This window comes from Caretta caretta, chromosome 2 (assembly GCF_965140235.1).
Source record: "Caretta caretta isolate rCarCar2 chromosome 2, rCarCar1.hap1, whole genome shotgun sequence".
Lineage (NCBI taxonomy): Eukaryota > Metazoa > Chordata > Testudines > Cheloniidae > Caretta > Caretta caretta.
In genome coordinates this window covers 95,790,761-95,813,755 of record NC_134207.1, presented here as the reverse complement: position 1 = coordinate 95,813,755, position 22,995 = coordinate 95,790,761, and the positions used below count along the sequence as shown (strand labels likewise).

The following is a 22,995-nucleotide window of genomic DNA, read 5'->3' as shown; positions in this document are numbered from 1 at the left end:
TTTTCATGGAGGAGGGGGAATTTCAACCTTAATGTTTCACCAATTTCTTAGAATGAGGTAAGCGTAAAATACACTGTTTTCATGGAATCACAGAAGATTAGAGTTTAGGGAAAGAGTGGGAAGAGACCTCAGGAGGTCATCTAGTCCAAGCCCCTGCTCAAAGCAGGACCAATCCCCAACTAAATCATCCCAGCCAGGGCTTTGTCAAGCCAGGCCTTAAAACCTGTAAGGATGAAGATTCCACCATCTCCCTAGGTAACAATTCCAGTGCCTCACCACCCTCCAAGTGAAAAATTTTTCCTAATATCCAAACTAGACCTCCCCCACTGCAACTTGAGACCATTGCCCCTTGTTCTGTCATCTGCCACCACTAAGAACAGCCGAGCTCCATCCTCTTTAGAACCCCCCTTCAGATAGTTGAAGGCTGCTATCAAATCCCCCCTCACTCTTTCTTCTCTTCTGCAGACTAAATAAGCCCAGTTCCTTCAGCCTCTCCTCATGTGCCCCAGCCCCCAAATCATTTTTGTTGCCCTCCGCTGGACGCTCTCCAATTTGTCTACATCCTTTCTGTATAGGGGAGCCCAAAACAGGACACAATACTCCAGATGTGGCCTCACCAGTGCTGAATAGAGGGAAATAATCACTTCCTTCAATCTGCTGGTGCTGCTACTATTAATGCGGCCCAGTATGCCTTAGTCTTCTTGGCAACAAGGGCACACTGTTGACTCATATCCAGCTTCTCATCCACTGTAATCCCCAGGTCCTTTTCTGCAGAATTGCTGCTTAGCCAGTCAGTCCTCAGCCTCTAGCAGTGCATGGGATTCTTCCATCCTAAGTGCAGGACTCTTCACTTGTTCTAGTTGAACCTCTTCAGATTTCTTTTGGCTCAATTTGTCTAGGTCACTCTGGACCTATCCCTACCTGCCAGCATATCTACCTCTCCCCCCAATTTAGTGTCATCCGCAAATTTGTTGAGGGTATAATCCATTCCCTCATCCAGATCACTAATGAAGATGTTGAACAAAACCGGCCCCAGAATAGACCCTTGGGGCACTCCGCTTGATACCAGCTACTAACTAGACACTGAGTCATTGATCACTATCGGTTGAACCCGACGATCTAGCCAGCTTTCTATCCACCTCATACTCCATTCATCCAATCAATATGTTTTTAACTTTCTGGCAAGACTACTGTGGGAAACTGTATCAAAAACTTTGATAAAGTCAAGATATATCATGTCCACCACTTTCCCCATATCCACAGAGCTAGTTATCTCATCATTGAAGGCAATCAGGTTGGTCAGGCATGAGTTGCCCTTGGCGAATCCATGTTGACTGTTCCTGATCACCTAACTCTCCGGCAAGTGTTTCAAAATGGATTCCTTGAAGACTTGCTCCATGATTTTTCCAGGGACTGAGGTGAGGCTGACCAGTCTGTAGTTCCCCGGATTCTCCTTCTTCCCTTTTTTAAAGATGGGCACTATATTTGCCTTTTTCCAGTCATTCAGGACCTCCCCCGACTACCACAAGTTTTCAAAGATAAAGGCTAATGGCTCTGCAATCACATTAGCCAACTTCTTCCACACCCTCAGATGCATTAGATCTGGCCCTATGAACTTGTGCATGTCCAGCTTTTTTAAATAGTCCTTAACCTGTTCTTTCACCACTGAGGGCCACTCATCTCCTCCCCACACTGCGCTGCCCAGTACAGCAGTCTGGGAGCTGACCTTGTCTGTGAAGACCGAGGCAAAAAAAGCACTGAGTCCCTCAGCTTTTCCCACATCATCTGTCACTAGGATGCCTCCCCACACTTTCCCTGACCTTTTTCTTGCTGCTGACATACCTGCAGAAACCCTTCTTATTACCCTTCACATCCCTTGCTAGCTGCAACTCCAATTGTGCTATGGCCTTCCTGATTACAGCCCTGCATGCTTGAGCAATATCTTTATACTCCTCCCTAGTTATCTGTCCAAGTTTCCACTTCTTGTAAGCTTCCTTTTTTTGTTAAAGCTCACCGAAGATTTCTCTGTTAAGCCAAGCTGATCTCCTCCTATATTTGCTATTCTTTCTGCACATCGGGATGGTTTCTTCCTGCGCCCTCAATAAGGCTTCTTTAAAATACAGCCAACTCTCCTGGACTCCTTTCGCCCTCATATTAGCCTTCCAGGGGATCCTGCCCATCAGTTCCCTGAGGAAGTCAAAGTCTGCGTTTCTGAAGTCCAGGGTCCACATTCTGCTGCTCTCCTTTCTTCCTTTTGTCAGGATCTTGAACTCAACCATCTCATGGTCCCACCCACTTCTACTTCCCCTACTAATTCTTCCTTGTTTGTTAGCAGCAGGTCAAGAGACGTATGGCCCCTAGTTGGTTCCTCCAGCACTTGCACCAGGAAATTGTCCTCAACACTCTCCAAAAACTTTGTTGATGGTGTTTAATTTTCTCCCTCAGTCTTTTCATTGAAAAGCTCTAGTGCCCTTCTGGTTTGCAGTAGGGACTTGAAATTGGGCAGATGGGTAATTCTGGTATCAGGGAAGTACCCTTTGCTCTTCCTATGAAAATCTGCCAGATGGGCCCAGTTATAAGCCTTTGAAAAAAATCTATTTGCACATGATCAGTAGAGACATGGTAGAGTTTGGCTGCTAAATTCTCCAAAGATTCTGGTCTGTTCCCGGAATGCTCCATCCCAGGGATGCAGAGGCTGATCATGACCTTCCCTGAAATTGCACTTACTGGCAGCCTGGGACAGCTGTGGTGCCAAACACTGAGAGTGGAAAGCCTGTCTGTCCCGTGCCACCACTGCTCTGCATGGTGGTACACCAGCCAAAAATGAGGATGAGGAAGCAACCGGCCTGCAATGCAGAGGGATGAGGTATGGGGCGGGAGGGGACGGAGTAGAGAAAATGCTGTTGGGGGGAAGACAAGAGAGGTTCTTTGGTTGTAGGAGTCTGGGGGTAGGAGCAAGATCCAGGAGGTGTGGATGGGACAGGACTGGAGGGAAGTGGGAGAGGGGCAGGAATCATGAAGTTGGGAAGGATGAAAGCAGGCGGGGCCCAGGTGCAGGAGCCAGGGAGGAGGAATGGTCAGGAGCTGAGAGGGATTGCAGGAGGCTGAGGGACAGCGGCAAGAGCTTAATAGGAGCTTCAGCAGTGTTGGGTCCGTGTGACTGATGTTATGAAGCTGAGAAGTTGTCAAGTTTCTTACCACTGATACCTGATTGCTAGCCATGGCTGGATCTACATCCCATTCTTATGGGGTACAGGAATACTTTATAGGCCATTTCTGGAAGGGAGAGTAGGTAGGAAAGTAGGTTGCCTGGTGGCTGAATTGACTGTGAGGTAATCATTGGTGATATTGAAATGCCAGCAGTGATTCTGGAAGACCAGCCTACCCCGGCTCATGCAGCTTTACACTGGCCACCGCAACAGTACCAGAACAGAAAAGATTCAACTAACAGCTCAGCAGGTACAGAATGACAGTTGAATGCACATTTGGTAGACTGAAGGGGTGCTGGCGGTGTTTCCTCACTAGTTGGGATGTCACTTTGAAAAAACATCCCAACGGTTGTAGCTGCCTGTTGTGTCCTGCATAATATCTGTAAGGCAAAGGAGGAAAAGCTGCTGCCAGAGCAGAGATGGAATGGCTGTCTGCTGACATTGAACAACCAGACACAAGGGCTATTAGAAGATCCCAATGTGGAGCTGTGTGCTTGAAGGAGGCTTTGAAAGAGAATTTTAACAGTCAGCTACAGCACTGTTCTCTTCTGCTTTCATGGAATTGTGTCTATCTTGTGTAATCTACATTATTTATAGGTGAGTCTTTGCCGGCTGGTACCCATTCCATTGGGTGCTGCTGTGAATTGTGGTGTTCTTGCTGTACATTTCTGAATATGGCTAGGAGTTCTCCTGAAGCCATGATTTTTGTGGTGCTTGGTGTGCATTTACAAGTACAGTTTGTTTTCTTGAATACCACTATACATTGTGCATTATTTGTTGTGTTGTAATAAAGATAACTTGAGTCTCCAAAAATAGTACCTTCTTGAGTGTGTGTGGGGAGAGGGGGGTGGGGGAGAGAACCTACAGAAAAGCAATGTGAAAAAGACAAAAATGTTATACACAATTTTAACATAATTTAAAGGAGTTAGAATTTAAATTTTAAAAGGAAGTAAACATTTATGTCTGTTTGTGTAAACACATGTTGTCAGTTGTGGCTACACACACACCACTTATGGTTCTCATGGGTCAATGTATGTGAAGCAGTAATTTTCTTGATGTCCCCCGGTATGGAGTGGTGGGAGCAAGGATGCAGGCTGCAGTACCAGAATATGATATATTGGGTTGTGTACAGAACAGTGACCGTGAATTTCTCCGTGGACTGCAAAGGGACTCCAAGGATGGCAAAGGATAGAGTTACCTGTAGGTCCATCAGGGTCTGCAGCATTTGGATTTGCTGCCTGTCAAGACCCATTTTGCATTTCCTGCTCCTTGTCCTGCTGGGATCCCCAGGACTTTTTCCTGTTCTGAATTTCTCCATGCTGCCTGTCATATTGACCCTCCATATCCTTTGGTCATGGCCTGATGCATTGCAGGATCTCACAGAATATGTCCTCCCTAACCCTCTTCTTTCTCCTCCTCATCAGGGTCAAGTATTCTGCTGGTGTGGAGGGTGTACCCTGCAAGGCCACCATGCCAGAAGCTGCTGATAAAAACAGACAGATGCACCATTAGATTTAGAGTCACAAGAGAAAGAAAAATGTAAGTTTCAAAGCTCCCTTCCCTTACTCCCATAAATACTTTTGTTAAGAAATGCTTATTAACATTCAGCTTTGGGATGCCTTAGCATGACATCTCTTTCTAGTGCCAGCCCCGTTGGACAGACTGGCAGGGCAACCTTTTTTCCCCCTTTCTTGTCCTTTAATAGTGTTATATGGAATCCTGTGGGTGAGAGTGAATGGGTTGTGAAACAAATAAAGGAGGTGTGAAGAGCATGTACATATCTTTTCTCTGCCAACTGCACAGTTACTGAAGTGTGTGTAAACAGGCCATATTGGGGCATTAGTGAAATAAGGCAGAGCTCAGGTTGCATGGGCACCCTTAACTTTGCATGTCCTGGTATTCAGACATTTGAATTTTACTCAACTCAATGTTCTGCAAGGGGATGACATGCCATCAAGCCATCTTAACTCTGAATTAACTTAGTTATTTGCCACTTCAACCGACTAGCCTAGTATGTTTACCCCTTGCCTACATTCCTGACTTTTCCTTACCTACCCTCAAAAATCCAAATAAAATGCAAACAACAAGACACTTTCCATGGGGCTTTGAATCTAAATACATAATATTTTTAAACACTGCATTTTAGTTCACATTGTCTCTCCGCTACAATTTTTTTTTTTTTGCTTGTTAATGCCACTGTTTGTTCTTATGCTTCTTATTTTTGTCTGAGTGCAACTCTTAATTGGTATATTCACTGAGGTGCCTTCTCCCAAGGGTATACTATTATGGAGAACAGTTCAATAATCGCTAATCAAATGTCTTTTGAACAAAGAGCTTGGTACCTTTAAACTAGATTAGGAAATTTCTGAACAAGTGTGTAATATTAAACAATGTGGACTGGAGAATCAGACTGAAAGCTATCGCAAAAAATAAAGGTACCAAAATCCAGTCTGTGGTGTTTTATATTTTCTGATGCTATAATATTGCAGAATTTCATTAACTGTGCATTTCTGCATTTGATTGTTCCATTGCCTTAAAGTAGCTGCATTTTCACACCAGTGTTGTTTCTGATCCCAGAGCAACAGGGTACATTTTTGAGGGAGGAAATAAAAGAAAGAAGGGATGTGATCATTTTTCAGAAATAGATCCTCTTATGGAAGGATATTCAGTACTGGATATTCTCCAATTTTCTCCATTACTGTTTGTGGCAGTAAAAGTAGTGGAGTAGCTCAAAAATAATAGCAGTATTCCCCTTTGCTGAAACTGATCTGCTGTTTCTTGCTAAGAAGGCAAAAAAAAACCTGACTAGTGAAGTATCTGTCTAAGTATCCACAAATCTAGTGCTTCTGCATAAAAGGATGTCATCAAAACCAAATAAACTCTCATTGAAAGTCGTTCCATGAAACCAATACCATTGTTGGATTCATTGTTTGGTCGCTGGTGTCAATTTTCCTTTTTCTTTGTTGTCGCTTAGTTCCCATTTTTGTTTTTTGTTTTTTTCTGGGGTGGAGGGGAAGAGACGGGGTGTGTGTGTGTCTGTGTATGTGTGTGTACGTATAAGATATTCTGAACAGGAAGAGGAAAGCTGAGTTGCTGACCAGGTTATTTAAAGAGTAAATGTCATTTAAAATTATTTGATGCTCAGCCTCTTTCTCATGCTTTCTCAAAGAGCTCTATACCATCCTGCATCCCCTTTAATTAAGTGGCACTCCATGGGGAAAAACAATCCTAGCTGAAAAATACCCTTTGAAGAAGGCTCTCTCTCTTTATATTGGTGGAAATTTTATCCTGGTTCCTGAATTTGAGAGTTGAGCAAAATCCACACTATGAATTTTCTACCTACATAATCACAAAGAAAACAGTGTCCTGTTAAAGCTATCAAATGTTAAATTCAACCACATTCTGTTGGAGTTATACAGGTTTGCAATCTTTAACTATTTTTTAATGTATTTTCTTCCCTGGCTCATATTTGTCCATAATTAACAAGTCTTTCATCTTTTTATTTATTTTAAATAGAGTTGGAAGTGGGGAAAACCCAAAAAGCATTTACACAACCCCAAAGGAAGCTGGAGGTGAAGATGAAATTATATTATTGTAGCAGGGTGCTGCTGCAAAAGCATCTAATTAGCCCCTGCTCAGCCAGCTCCAATCAACAGAAATAGATTGGAGCTGGTGTAACAGGCATGATGCCTGGCCTGGGGATTGGCTCCACCTGTGGGCCTGACAGGCCAACAGTTATAAGGGCTGGGAGCCAGTATGAAGGGGGACTGCCAGGAGACTACTCAGTCTCCTGGCTATGGGCTGACTGCTAGCCAAAGAGGGAACGGACCCTGTAAGCCTTGTAAACAGCTCAACGGGTGGTGGGAGAACTGTTTGTGTAAATAAAGCCACAGCTGCTGCATAACCTCTGCAAAGCCTCTCTGAGCTTTATTGGGGTGGTCCGCCAGGCCCCAGGAAGAGAGGCGGGCAGTGGACCTTATTACAATTATTATATACTACTTTCTTTTTGAACTACAACATTATGTTCCTGTTAAGCTGAAAATAAACATCTTGTAGGATAAGAAGATTGAATATGCCGTTTTCTAGAAATACATTTCCATAGCAAGATAGCCGCTAAAAACAGTATATTGTATACCATGCTTATACACTAGTACTGTACCATGAAGAGCTCCTTGACCAAATATAGCAGCTGGTTTGGGAGAGTGTAATCTTGCACATATCTAATATGCAGATATTTTTAAAGTGCACATAGTATTTGTATAAAACTCTAGTAGTATTATGAAATGACTTTTTCATTGTAAGTATGTAGTAGTTTCGCTAACAAAAGATCTGATCCATTGCCCACTGGAGTCAATGGAAAGATTCCTGATTACTTCAGTTGTGATTGGGTCAGACTCAAAGGCTCCGGACCTGTTAATAGGCATATAGGCAACTTTGTGCATGTGAGCAATCCCGTAGCGTATCTCAGGTAAAAGAAAATACAACAAGCATTGTTCTGTTGCTGCCTGATGCCAGCTTCTGGGTGTCATCTTCCCTTTGAGAGTCCCCAACTTCTTGGTGGACTGTCACATCTGAAAACATCTTTTTGGGCACTGGCTTCTTCCCCAAGTTGTTGTGCATTATTACATCTGATTGAAACTCAAAATTCCTATCCCATAGGTAATTCTGAAATAATAAAAGTTTTGATTCACAACAAAAATTGGAAGTTTCAGATTTTTTCAACAGTAATTCTGAAAAAAGTTTCAAAATTTGAAAATGTTTTGTGCTTTCAACATGAAATGTTTCAAATTTGACCTTTACGTTAAATTTAATGGGTTTTTTTACTTTTATATTTTACTAGTATTTTTTCAATATTATTTTTATTTCTAAAATCATTCAAAACAACTGTTGTTCTATTTAGTACTGAGTGAGCATCTTGTCTTATTTCCTTGTTCACCAGACTGCTGAAGAGCTGGGATTCTGCCAGGAAGACTGCTGAAACTGGAAGCCTGGAGCCTGGGCTCTGTGGCAGCCTACTTTGTGCATTGCTGCAGGGCCAGGGAACCATGATGCCTGTGAGTCTAGGTCCCCTGGAAATCTGCCTTGTGGGCTGTTGCAGAGTAAGGAACCTGGAAACCATGGGAATTTGAAAGGAATTGGCATGTTTGTGTGGAACTTTCTGATCCTGTCAAATCTACATTTGCTGATGGAAAACTGTTTTATTGAAAAATTTCTGACCAATTCTGCTCAGTATCTTGTAGCAGCAATGAAATTTTGGTACAGCTGTAGTGAGCTCTGGTCTGAAATAGCTTGAACCTGATGATCTTCCAGGTGTATTGCAAAAGCCACAAAAGGACTGGGGGAAGACTGAGGGTAATTTGCTCAAGGGTTTAAAGAGGCTGTGTTGCTTCCATTAATGGAAGTTAATTGATTGTTTGTGATTATTTTATTGCTGCTGGGTGATCATCATTTGTGATTGTGAGTGTAACTTTTATGGGTTACATACTGTGATGGGTTCTCCCTGGGCTGCCACCTGGAACTGGGGTGCCACTGTGAGCCCTTTGACTCACCAGCCTGAGCTCCCTCTTATCCTGTGCTGCTGTGACAAGCTGAAGAGCTGCTCCTGGTCCTACACTTCCACCAGCATTCACACAGGTAGGGACGCTCAGCTGCAGTTACATGCAGGATCTCTGACAAGCCACTGCATGAACCAACAATAGAGAGGCTACAGCCAAAATAATTACCAGCTTCCCAGTCTAGAACCCCAGAGCTGTACCGTCCTGCCCTGGTCAAAACCCTGACCATTATGAATTTATTATCCAGTTCACCTCCTCCTCAATGTGGAGAGGAAATACAACAGTCCCTTGAGCTAAGATTCCCAAGCACTTAATCTAAACCAGTAAGTTTAGAGTGAAAACATAAAATAGGTTTATTAACTATAAAAGATAGATTTTAAGTGATTATAAGGGCTAGCAAACAGATCAAAGCAGATTATCTAGCAAATAAACAAACACAAACTAAGCTTAACATACTAGATTGGATATGAATTCGCAGTCTTTCCCCTTGACTGATGATGATACAAGCAGGCTTGCAGATTTTTAATGGACTAGCTGCATTTGCATTTGTTATAACATTAATACATACTCTTCACAACTCAGAGATAGATGAGACCCAAACTGGGTCTCTCTTACGGCCTGCTGCCATTATAGGTTTTCCCTTCTAATGGGAGTATGGTATGGTAGATCTCAAATCAGTGAAGGCTATGCTCAGAAAGACCTCAAGACTTGGGGATGAAAATAACTGAAAGGACTTACTGGTACCCCGGAGTCCTGAGCAGGGGGCGTGGCCTCAACTGAGATTTAAAGGGCCCTAGGCTCCAGCTGTGGTAGTGGTGGCTGGGAGCCCCAGGCCCTTTAAATCACTGCTGGAGCTACCAACTGCAGAGGCGGCTGGGAGCCCCGGGGTTTGGGGGGCATTTAAAGGGCACAGAGCTCTGGCCGCTGCTATGGTAGTGGAGACCCGGGCCCTTTAAATTGGTGCCTGAGCCCTGCTGCCAGAGATCCGGGGTGGCAGAGATGGCCAGGGGCTCTGGCAGTGATTTAAAGGGCCAGGGGCTCCAGCCACTGCTGGGAGTCCCAGGGCCTTTAAATTGCTGTCTGGGGAAGGCAAACCAGTATGCTGTACCAGAATGTATGGTTTACTTTTACCTCTGCATGTCCCTCCCTTCTCACATTTATCTCCAGACTTCTTCTCCTTGTCCAGATCTATTCTGCCCCCAACAATCTTTTATTCATTGAACTTTTTGAAACTTTGCACTTTTAGAGAGAGGCAGGGGACTGACTCTGTCCACAAATTTGCAGAGGGACAATAGGGTTGAGGTCTGTTATTTCTCACCTCTATTTATTTATTTTAAAACATTTTTGCTGTTAACAAGCATGTCACCTCTGGAGACACAAATCCACAGTTTGAGAACTGCAAAAGTAAGCATCTCTGATGGTATCTTCTAGACTTAGCACTGAGTCCCATTGGGTAGATGTAAAGATTATACAGAAGCCCCTGGAACCCCATAAGACCATAAGATTGGGTCCCTAATCTATTGAAACTCATTTACAAAACTTTTCTTAAACATTACATGAATATATTGTCTCATACTATAGAATTCGAATTTATAATCCCTATTCCATTATGAGATATCTTTGAGCTATAATGTATCTTAATTAAAACGATCTTTAGATAGGTTTTTTCCTCAAAAAGCATTTGATCAAAAAAATCCGATTTAAATAAAAAAATTGATTTTTTTTAAATCATTGATTTTTATCGTCACTGATATCTTCTTAGGAAGACATTCAGTATTAAGTTTAAAAAACACTCCATCAAGTGATGGAGACTTAACCACATTTTTGATACAATACAGTAGTTAATTGCTCTCACTGTTAAATTCAAACAAGGTGTAAATTTTTTTCTAGCTTCAACTTCCAACCGTTGATCTTGTTATACCTTTCTTTGCTTTTTTTAAAGAGCCTGCTAGTATCAGATATGTTGTCCGCGTAGGTACTTACTGACTGATCAAGTTGCCCCCTAACTTTCTCTTTCATATTCAAAATAGATTAATCCCCTTCAGTCTCTCATTGTAAGGTATGTTTTTTCAGACCTCCAGTCCTTCAGTTAAAGTTAATAAATAGAAATATAACTGTAAGCAAAATGAAACAAACAGATGGGAAGAAATCTCTGGCAATATCTGAAAGGCAAAGACACACAAGTTGCTAGTAGCACTCAGCAGGACAGAGCACGAGTAGACAAGATCCCTGAACAGTCATTAAAAGCAAGCCACAGTTCTAAGCATTCCAAAAGAACCTTACAAACCCAGTCTTTTTAAATCTAATTGAAAAGGCAGCCTACTTAATAAAAATGGAATTTTCATAGGTTCCAGTTTATTTTCTACTAAACAGCTTGGCTGAATCCAAATTCTGATTTTTCCATGATCTGGAATTTTAGTGCTAGGAGACTTCCTGAGGTCACTTGACAAAACCATCCAGCCTAAATCAAGTAGAGACTGGTCAATACATTGATTCATTTAGAACCATATTTTCAAAAGACCTGTCTTTTGTCTGTACACAAACCCACATTAAGAGGTAGACATCAGATTGTTAGGGTCTCAGTAATAGAATTTACAGGCACATATATGAGTAAATATTCAAGTTTGTATCTCACAAAGAGAGAAACCTCAAAAATGCAACCTTTAGAGTGATGCAGAGATTACTGGAAATTACTGTTGTGGCTTATAAACCACATGGTCATGTTCCCCCTTTATTTTCAACACATCAAAATTTCAGAGCTAGTCACTACATTTTGGGAGGGGACAACAGTAAGTTTCTAGTTCTCTTCCTGGGAAAGATAGCCTTGAAAACATAAAGGAATCATTAGGTTTAAAATGTACCACCAGTTTTCCCCAAAGTCTACTGTTGATGCATGATCTCCTCCCTCTAGCATGCGGCTGATTTTTGGAATCTGTGATATACATGATGAAAAGTCATTCCGTTTCTAGGATGAACCCACAGCAATGTGTGACCATGCGGGCGGTGTAGTCTAAACTCTTGATATTGACCCTAGGCCACCAAAACTCCTGGCAGCCAGCCAAAATGAACCGACAACACTGAAGAGCAGCCAACATGGCCTCTGGCATCCTAGTATAAGAAGTACTAAGCACAGTACTAAGGTGACTTCTGGATTCTGATCCTCACTCTGACTTGCTCTGTGACCCTAGTTAAATTACTTAACCTTTTTGCCTTCATTTCCTCATGTGAGTTGTGTGGTAATTAACTAGTTAATGTTTGTGAAGGTTTTGTAAGAGTTAAAATTGGCCAGAATACACATACAACATATTTAGAAAACTCTCTCTTCAAATATTTTTGTTAAAAGTTTGAAATGAATACAGTGAGTTCTTATGAACAAGGCACTATCTTCCTTCAGGACAGCACATCAGGACAATATACATGTAATTATACATTTATGGCAGCATTTTGACACCCTTGCTAATGTGGAAAAGCACTTTATTCTGCATGTAATGCAATCAAAACCAGTTGCGAAGTAAGGCACTATTCAGTATGAGTAAAGTTAGAAAAATTTGGCCCTTACTGTTTGTAAAAGCACTTGAGAGCTTTAGATAAGACAAGCTAAGTGGTCTATCAATTCAAAGTATTACATTCTGCAAGCTACAATTTCCCATTTCATCTCTAGAAATGTGCAAATTACAATGTGATAATGAGAATAGTAATGCATGCCTCTGCTGCCTACGTAGAATTTAAGACCAGAAGAGATCACCAGATCCTCTAGACCAGGGATCGGCAACCTTTGGCACGTGGCCCACCAGGGTAAGCTCCCTGGTGGGCCGGGCTAGGTTGTTTACCTGACGCGTCTGCAGGTTCGGTTGATTGCGGATCCCACTGGCCGTCGTTCGCCATCCCAGGTCAATGAGAGCTGTGGGAAGCAGCACGGGCTGAGGGATGTGCTGGCTGCCGCTTCCTGCCAGGGGGCTTACCCTGGAGGGCCACGTGCCAAAGGTTGCTGATCCCCGCTCTAGACCAGTGGTGGGCAACCTGCGGCCCGCGCCATTTCCCACAGCTCCCATTGGTCAGGAAAGGTGAACCGCGGGCAGTAGAAGCTGAGGGTGGCTGTGCAAATGTAAACAAACTGTATAGCAGCCTACCAGCGGATTACCCTGATGGGCCGCAAGTTGTCCACCACTGCTCCAGACTCACCTCCTGTGTATCTCAGGCCACCAATACCCACCCAGCACCCATATACTAAACATACAAGCAAAATTAGACCGAAGTGTTACAGCCCCTAGGAGACTAGACTATCGTGTGCCACAGGCTGAGCATAGGGGGGACCAAGGTGTACCAATGTCCAAGACCCCTGTAACGTCTTGGAGAAAACAGTGTAGTTCAAGATTATCTTTGTACTCAGTGTTATGATGTAATTGCTCTATTTCTGAGATCCCATTGTCTAGCAAATGCCCTCTGAGAATATTCCCTATTGTCGGAGGCTGTTTTTCTCTCTGAAGTTAAAATATTAACCCTGACCTCTGATTGCCTAACAGTTAAGAAATTCACGCTACTATTTGGTAATGAAAAGTCACCAGGCGTGTGGCCCCCATGTGTACTGGCATTTAGGTCCATATCCAAATCTCATTGAAGTCAATGGAAAGACTTGAAATGTCAGGGCATACATTTGTAAGAGTGGTGATATGCTGAGAATATGTGGGTTCCATGAACTGAATAGAGGAACTGCCATACCAGACCAGAAGGGTAAATAGGATCAGTCCTTTAGCACATCATCTTTACTTACAATCCATGTGTAAAATGATGCTTGCTCTACAATTACATAAAACTTAGAGGGTCTGGGACTATAGGTGTTGAGATTCTCTCAGGACCAAACTAGCACATATTTGAAAATGTATGTGTAGCCCCACCATGAATTCGTAGTCTGTTTCAGAGATTGACACCTGATGTGTTTATCATGATTTTCTCTAGTAGAATCAGTTCCAAGAAATTCATAGACAAGGGTGGCACTGATACAAGGAAGAGGAGATGTGCTTGCTGCATTTCTTTTTTTTTTTTCTTCCACTCCCCCCTCCCCCCTTTTTGGTATGATTAAACCATCTGCCTGTTACTCTTCACACAGCAGCATGCAAGGATCAGTCAATAATCAGTAAAACAGTAATAGGCAAGGTAGGATGTTCACCCATTTCTAAAAATACTTGTTCAAAATATTTTTAGGATTTGTTTTTCTTCTCCATTTAGTGGTGAGTCTGCACAGTGAGAATTTGATACTTCTGCTAGGATAGACTTCTGTGCTCACCATTTGTCACACTATGAACTTCACACTCTGATATATTAACCTGATGAAAATCTCCTTCGGTATTGCACAGCAGCATCTTCAACGATGATAAACTACCTTCACTTATGACATTTGCTGTGTTTGATAAAATGTTACATGAAGTAGATATGAACAGTTTCTTTTCCCTCGTGTGTAGTGTATATGACAGTCAAGAAAGATTTTAAATCATATACTGCTTCCACCCAGCTAACACTCAGGCCTTTAGCATATGATCAGTCTGTTCTTTTGATGTAACATTTGTAATTCAATACCCTTCTGCAAGCTTTGTTGGGTAGAGTCTTTGTGAAATGAAAAAAAAAATAGAATTCTTCTCAAGCTTGCTTGTGCAGTTTCAAATAAGCTCAGTTAAATGAATCCAGTAATAATAAAATTAGTTGTTTTCTAGCCAGTCTTTGATTGGTAATTAGAAAAATATTCAAAACAGCATCATAAGATGTTCTGTTCTGTTCTACATACTCCACAGTGATTATACTTTTCCTTGGCCATTGTATTGCTACTTGACCCTTAAAAAATCCATCTCTGACATCAATCTTTTATACTCTGCATACTTTTCCTTTTAAAATAATTCCAGCTTTCTCTAGTATTTATCAGCAACCCTGATAACTGATTCACCCCTCCCCCCCGCAAAAAAAAAAACCCCAAACCCTTTCTTGGTTAATAATGTGATTCTTTTGTTCCTCTCATACAAGCACCAAATGTCTCTGACTGCTTTGTTTATCTTCTATATTAATATAGCAAACATGAAGTCATCCGTGTCAACACTTTCATCATTTACTAATATATTTTAAGTCCTTTTTTGACATTGGCAAATATTTTGTTGTGGGCCAACTGATTCTTATCCCCCTCCTCACTTCCATCTGTTAGCATTTGGCCTGTACTCAAAAAGGATCACAACACTAGCCTATTCAAGATCTTTCAGATGGCTGATTTTGGTATCAGTGCTGGACGCTATCTCTGAAGCAGTACACCTGAACAAATCTCTGATGATGACTCGTTATTTCTTATATTAAAACACTAAAATGATGGCAAGGGCAATCTTCTGTTTCAGTAAAATCTCATTTTCTCATTTTGTAAAACACGTGTCTTTCCTGCTGGCAGCCATAAAGTAGCTTGTTTTTCAGCCTGTACCAAGTCATGAGGAATACTTTAAAATGTCACAGTATAACACAGGTCATTGACCGTTTCCCAGCACTCTTCTATAAATAGGTCTCAGAAAGGAAGATTGTTAACAATTACTGGTTCTGAAAATGACCTTGACTTTTACTGACGCCATCCCACTAACAGCAGCAGAATGGCAGCACAATTCTTAAACTCATTTTAACCAAAGAATTTGGTTATTACCAGGACTAGTACTGCTGATTACTTTAATCTGACTCTTCCAAAATTTGAGACACTACAAGTCTGTTGGACTCTCTTGTCCCCATCTGTGTAAACTGAAAACTATTAATATAAAAGTAACCTGATCCCAAGACTTTATTGTGATGATTTTTCAGAACAGCTCTCCCTCTTTATTTTTAAGTTCTTCCTCTACAGTAAAGCTTTTAACCTAGTGGCCACCATTTTCTGGAGGGTCCTCACTTAGCATTGCTCATTAGTCCTCAAAGAGTCCGATCAGACTCTCAATAATAATAATATTTCCATTGATTTCAATGAAAGTTGGACTAAGCCTCAGATGTCTACTTAGATCATTATATCAACACCTAATTTGAAGCTTGACTGTGGCTTACATGAGTGCACCTGGTGAGAAAGTGCAAGAAACCTCCCTTGTATGTCTGGCCAGCCACAACTGCCGCCCTGTGATCAGGGGAGAAAAGGGGCTGTGCTCTTCCTCTGGATTCATGGCATCTCAAAGGTTGTGGGAATACTGCACATGGAGTATAACCACATGAAATGTCATGTGGCTCTTGGCATGCTGCCCCTGTGCATGAGGAGCATGGTGCTTGAGGAATTCAGACTTCACTACAAGGACAATGGTTGCCAGTGCAAAATCCTAAGCTAGATAGATAGCATATCTTGAGGGTGGTACAAAGCCTCACTGCTCCTGGAGGAGCTATGTTTCAATGGAAAAGTTGAGCCTTTGGTGACCATGTTGGGCATTCAACAATTTATTTTCAGTGATCACACTTCTGAAGGCACCTCATGTTGCACAGTTCAATCTGCAGGTCACAAGTCCCCTGGAGCATAGTATCTCTAAGAGGGAGGGGCATTTGGGCCATCATTCCCCACATCTTCTGAGCTTCTGCAAGCATCTCCATATGCTCATGCTTCTGCAGTTTTTCTCTCTTTGGATGGCAAGTAGCTTAGCTGGTGCAAAGCCACTCCTTAAACATCATCCTACTACAAACATACAGAGACTCCCCTGCATAAAATCACACTGGCCCTGCTGTCATTAACTAAAGGAAGTTGCACCTCTATGACTTCAAGAGCCTATTGAATGGAAGAAAAGGTGCAGTAGGGACGAAAGTAAGTGCAGCTGTGATTTTATGGGGGATAGTGGGCATTGGGAATATTCCAAAGGGTTTAGGCTTTCATTTACAAGCCCAAGCTTTGAAAGGAAGCTCCACAATCTGTGGGATTAGCCTGTAGTTCTCAAAACATCTGCTGGTTTGGAGGGCTATGGCTCATGCCTGCTTCCTATGGGACCAAAACCTACCCCTATTCACGTTCCTCCATTAGCACTCTATCATATGGCAGCCATTCTGTAACTTCACAGTCACAGAACTTTCTGCCTATCTTTAACCATTCTGTAGATATTTCTGAGAGGAGGATACAAGCCACCCATAATCAGAGTTTTTTTTCTTTTAAAGTCATGTCCAGGGGGTGTACCCTACAGTTTAGGATGATGCCAGATCATTGTTTGAAAAGTGCATTTTTTTCCCCAATTTTTGAGTTTTAGGTAATGTCCAAAATTGGAGTTTTTCAGGGCTCTCTCTTGTATATACTGTAATCAGTAATGTATGTCATGTGCATTACTCACTACAGCAGGGAACGGCAACCTTTGGCACGTGGCCGCCAGGGTAAGCCCCTAGTGGGCTGGGCCAGTTTGTTTACCTGCTGAGTCCACAGGTTTGGCCGATCGTGGTTCCCACTGGCCGCGTTTCGCCACTCCAAGCCAATGGGGGCTGCGGGAAGTGGTGGCCAGCACATCCCTCAGCCCGCGCCACTTCTTGCAGCCCCCATTGGCCTGGAGCGGTGAACTGCAGCCAGTGGGAGCTGCGATCAGCTGAACCTGCAGATGTGGCAGGTAAACAAACCGGCCTGGCCTGCCAGGGGGCTTACCCTGCTGGGTCGCGTGCCAAAGGTTGCCAATCCCTGCACTACAGTATAGTAGTATAGAAGGTAATGAGTAATGTCTTTGTAATGTTACCTAGTGCACTTTACTGTAGTGCTGGTTCAGACAGGACAATATTAAAGTGCAGTGGGGAACCTTTGGCATGCAGTAGCAGAGTCTACACAGACCAAACAATGCGCAACAGAGTATTGCACTATAGAAATCACGCCCCAACAGTCCACATTACTGTTTCCCGGAGACAAGCCCTTAGATACAAGTAACAATTTCCAGTGTTGAGTGGATACTTTTCTTTTGTGAAATCTGGAACTTTTTTCAGTGTACATTGATTTAAAACCAAAAATCAAAAGCCCTACAATAGATTCATAGATACTAAGGTCAGAAGGGACCATTATGATCATCTAGTCTGACCTCCTGCACAATGCAGGCCACAGAATTTCACCCACCCACTCCTGCGAAAAACCTCTCACCTATGTCTGAGCTATTGAAGTCCTCAAATCGTGGTTTAAAGACTTCAAGGAGCAGAGAATCCTCCAGCAAGTGACCCGTGCCCCATGCTACAAAGGAAGGTGAAAAACCTCCAGGGCCTCTTCCAATCTGCCCTGGAGGAAAATTCCTTCCCGACCCCAAATATGGCAATCAGCTAAACCCTGAGCATATGGGCAAGATTCACCAGCCAGATACTACAGAAAATTCTTTCCTGGGTAACTCAGATCCCACCCCATCTAATATCCCATCACAGGCCATTGGGCCTATTTACCATGAATATTTAATTACCAAAATCATGTTATCCCATCATACCATCTCCTCCATAAACTTATCAAGTTTAATTTTAAAGCCAGATAGATCTTTTGCCCCTACTGCTTCCCTTGGAAGGCTATTCCAAAACTTCACTCCTCTGATGGTTAGAAACCTTCCTCTAATTTCAAGTCTAAACTTCCTGGTGGCCAGTTTATATCCATTTGTTCTTGTGTCCACATTGGTACTGAGCTTAAATAATTCCTCTCTCTACGGTATTTATCCCTCTGATATATTTATAGAGAGCAATCATATCTCCCCTCAACCTTCTTTTAGTTAGGCTAAACAAGCCAAGCTCCTTGAGTCTCCTTTCATAAGACAAGTTTTCCATTCCTCGGATCATCCTAGTAGCCCTTCTCTGTACCTGTTCCAGTTTGAATTCATCCTTCTTAAACATGGGAGACCAGAACTGCACACAGTATTCCAGGTGAGGTCTCACCAGTGCCTCGTATAACGGTACTAAAACCTCCTGGAAATACCTCTCCTGATGCATCCCAAGACCGCATTAGCTTTTTTCACAGCCATATCACATTGGCAGCTCATAGTCATCCTATGATCAACCAGTACTCCAAGGTCCTTCTCCTCCTCCGTTACTTCTAATTGATGCGTCCCCAGCTTATAACTAAAATTCTTGTTATTAATCCCTAAATGCATGACCTTACACTTCTCACTATTAAATTTCATCCTATTACTATTCATCCAGTTTACAAGGTCATCCAGATCCTCCTGTATGATATCCCTGTCCTTCTCTAAATTGGCAATACCTGCCAGCTTTGTATCATCCACAAACTTTATTAGCACACACCCACTTTTTGTGCCGAGGTCAGTAATAAAAAGATTAAATAAGATTGGTCCCAAAACCGATCCTTGAGGAACTCCACTGGTAACCTCCCTCCAGCCTGACAGTTCACCTTTCAGTAGGACCCGTTGTAGTCTCCCCTTTAACCAATTCCTTATCCACCTTTCAATTTTCCTATTGATCCCCATCTTTTCCAATTTAACTAATAATTTCCCATGTGGCACTGTATCAAATGCCTTACTGAAATCTAGGTAAATTAGATCCACTGCGTTTCCTTTGTCTAAAAAATCTGTTACTTTCTCAAAGAAGGAGATCAGGTTGGTTTGGCATGATCTACCTTTTGTAAAACCATAGTTTACTTCATTTAACGTTTTCTCCAGAATGCAGGCCAAGTGGCATTATAAATTCATCTATTCTTTTCAAGATTAGATGGTTATGCAATGAAGTGCTTTGTTTTTAAATGCATTGCTTAAGAAATATTCAAGCATAAAACTGTATTGACTAAAATATCATGGGGAAAAAAGAAAAAATGAAGAAGGACATAAGCTATGCCTGGGACAGGTGGTGACTCATGCTCAATTTGATTAAAACACTTTCCCTCTGAGGTACAGTATATAAATACAGTGATTAGTAACATTTCAAAAGATCTCACTCCTTCTCTTTTCTTTCTGCTCAGCACTTAAAATTAAAGGAACAGCTTTTTATTAAACCAGGCAGTTATAAATATGGACCCTAATGTCCTAAGCAAGAATCCAAACTGCAGACCAAATCAGGGACCTGATTATATTTCCGTCATTACCAATGGTCCACAGTAGTTCACTGGGAGCCAGGCTGGGCACAGAATAGATTCCATTGGCTTATTTTTGTATGACTGCCCATGAATGGGTTGAGGGGTAGGCATTTTCCACTTCAGAAAGGCACTCAGGAACAAGACCCCAGAGCTAAAACTGACCAGGAGCCATTCCAGTGCATCATAGAAATAGGTCTTCAATGTAGAAAATATTACAAAGAAGGGTTAGACTAATCCAATACTTAGTGGTATACAGGTACTTCTCTGGTGGCCCCTTAATTTCTGCAACATGTAAGCTTTTATTTTAATGGTAACAACCTTTATGGTTGTGAAAAAAGCACTTTTTCTGTGTAACAAGTTAATTACATTTAAAATTAGGCTATCAAATTAAAAGTGAACTCATTGACTATGCTTAGCATTATTGTTAGTGCATAATTCATACCTGCACTATTTGTACAATGCTGGTATAAAAGGTGAAATACTATTACAATGTTAACTGTTTTACATTAAGAATTAAAACACAAGCACATACATTGCTGCATTCTTTATTTCTAATTAAACAACAAATTATCTTTGTTTCATACCAAATTGTGAGAGGGCCAAATCACTGATGAGTAACACAGATTTAAAAAAATCAGAAAATAGATTATTTAGAAAAGAATAATGTATTGTGGAGAACTACATTTTTGTATGCAGATCGTATGTAACATACTAGTTTATGTTTACTGTCCTGTATTGAAATGACATGCTCTCATATATCACCTTGTAATTACATTGCCCTCTGTTGACTTGCTGGAAAACATAAGCTCTACTATTGCTAAATTGATATTGCAAGAGATAGAAACCTGTGATTTTTGGAGCAGCAGGTAAGTTCTGTTTCTGAATACGCATTTGCTGATAATCTTGGTGTCCTTATATTGGTGCATATTCTCTGATAAATATAAAGAGTAGACTTGTTCTATAGTTTCATTGTAGCCTCTGCCTGTCTGTATCCAATGGTTGTTTCTTGTCTTGTACCGTACTTAGAATGTAAACTCTTTATGGCAAGGATCACCCTGTTTTTCTGTTTGTGTAGCACCGAGCACAATAAGGTCCTGGCCTATGCCTAGGGCTCCTATGTGCTATAGTAATACAAATAATAATACTAACCTGAACTGATGGAACCTGATCTGCCTGAGGTGCAAACAAGATAGAGACAATGGATTAAAGAGGTACAGTATTCCCCCATCATCTCCTTTGAGTGTTGAGTCTGAAGTGTAAAGTCAATGCAATTATCCCCATTGTTAACTATTTCACTGTTCCTTATTTTAGGGCAGGCAAGCAGCTGCTCTGGGCTTGTAGGAGGAGTTTGAGACTGTGAACGTGTGACACTTTGTTTGCATGAAATTGTAGTTTGTACTGACTTCACTGGTGCTTTTTATGTAGCCTGTTATAAAACTAGACAAATATCTAGATGAGTTGATATATTCCTTGGAAGACCTCTGTGTATCACTGATATAGATACATAACTCCTTAACTATTATGGATACATGCCTCTCACAGTGGTTACGATGACCAGTAGAGACCTCAGATGTCACAGGTTAGGGTATTATTATGAATGCATCTGACTCAGTGGGTCATGTAAAACTCTATGCACCTCCTGTGCCCTTTGCCAGCTTGGCATCAACAGGTCCCTAGGTCACAGAGTTAAATCCTAGCTTCACTGCAGACAATGAAAGTTTAGCCATTGACTTAAGGAGTTATGTACCCAGAAGTTACCTACTACAGGACAGGCCCAACAAAGAAAATAAAAGAACGCCACTAGCCATCACCTTCAGTCCCCAACTAAAACCTCTCCAGTGCATCATCAAGGATTTACAACCTATCCTGAAGGATGACCCATCACTCTCACAGATCTTGGGAGATAGGCCAGTCCTTGCTTACAGACAGCCCCCCAACCTGAAGCAAATACTCACCAGCAATCACATACCACACAACAAAAACACAAACCCAGGAACCTATCCTTGCAGCTAAGCCCATTGCCAACTGTTTCCACATATCTATTCAGGGGACACCATCATAGGGCCTAATCACATCAGCCACAATATCAGAGGCTCATTCACCTGCACATCTACCAATGTGATATATGCCATCATGTGCCAGCAATGCCCCTCTGCCATGTACACTGGCCAAACCGACAGTCTCTACGTAAAAGAATAAATGGACACAAATCAGATGTCAAGAATTATAACATTCAAAAACCAGTTAGAGAACACTTCAATCTCTCTGGTCACTCGATTACAGACCTAAAAGTTGCAATTCTTCAACAAAAAAACTTCAGAAACAGACTCCAATGAGAGACTGCTGAATTTGAATTAATTTGCAAACTGGACACCATTACATTAGGCTTGAATAAAGACTGGGAGTGGATGTGTCATTACACAAAGTAAAACTATTTCCCCATGTTTATTTCCCTCCCCCCACCCCACTGTTCCTCACATGTTCTTATCAACTGCTGGAAATGGCCCACCTTGATTATCACTACAAAAGGTTTTTTACAAAAGGTTTTTTTTTCTCTCCTGCTGGTAATAGCTCACCTTACCTGATCACTCTCCTTACAGTGTGTATGGTAACACCCATTGTTTCATGTTCTCTGTGTTTATAAAATCTCCCCACTGTATCTTCTACTGCATGCATCCGATGAAGTGAGCTGTAGCTCACGAAAGCTTATGCTCAAATAAATCTGTTAGTCTCTAAGGTGCCACAAGTCCTCCTTTTCTTTTTATGTATCTATCCTGAAAATGATGATCTTATGACAGGTAACCAGGAGGTTGCATATCTCAGGCTCCTTCCAAGCAGGAGCTAACAGCTGTTTATCTCTCTGTCTACTAACTTGACCATCTGATTTGCTCCTAAGTCCCTCAGTGTCCCCAATTCATACCCCCAACTTCCCTCCCTCCTCCAGACCCCCCTCCCCATCCACCCATCTTCTTTGCCCTTCCCTCCACCCACAATCTGCCCCTCCACCCACTCAGCTCCTTATCCCCCCAGCATCCCTGTCCCTCCTTCCCCACGCCCCCTCCCTCCCGCTGGAGCGGCGCTCTCGGGGCAAGGTAAAGGCAGGGGCTCTGCACGCACCCTTCGCACGTGCTCCTTCGGGCCGCCGGGGGAGCTGGAGCAGAAGCCGAGCAAGAGCAGGACGGGCTGTGAGCCGGCTTAGCCCCGCCCGCCTTGGCAACGCTGCCGCCGCGCT

The 22,995-nt window shown here is 42.2% G+C and overlaps 1 long non-coding RNA gene across 1 annotated transcript; it reads right to left on the bottom strand.

Annotated features, from left to right (window-relative positions):
• Positions 1–4,140: 4,140 nt before the first annotated feature.
• LOC125632272 (uncharacterized) lies at positions 4,141–22,964 on the bottom strand. The gene is made up of 2 exons (XR_007355254.2): positions 22,881–22,964; positions 4,141–4,689 (listed from the first exon to the last, which is right to left on the bottom strand). It is a non-coding gene; the product is annotated as an uncharacterized LOC125632272 (long non-coding RNA).
• Between the last annotated feature and the right edge of the window lie 31 nt (positions 22,965–22,995).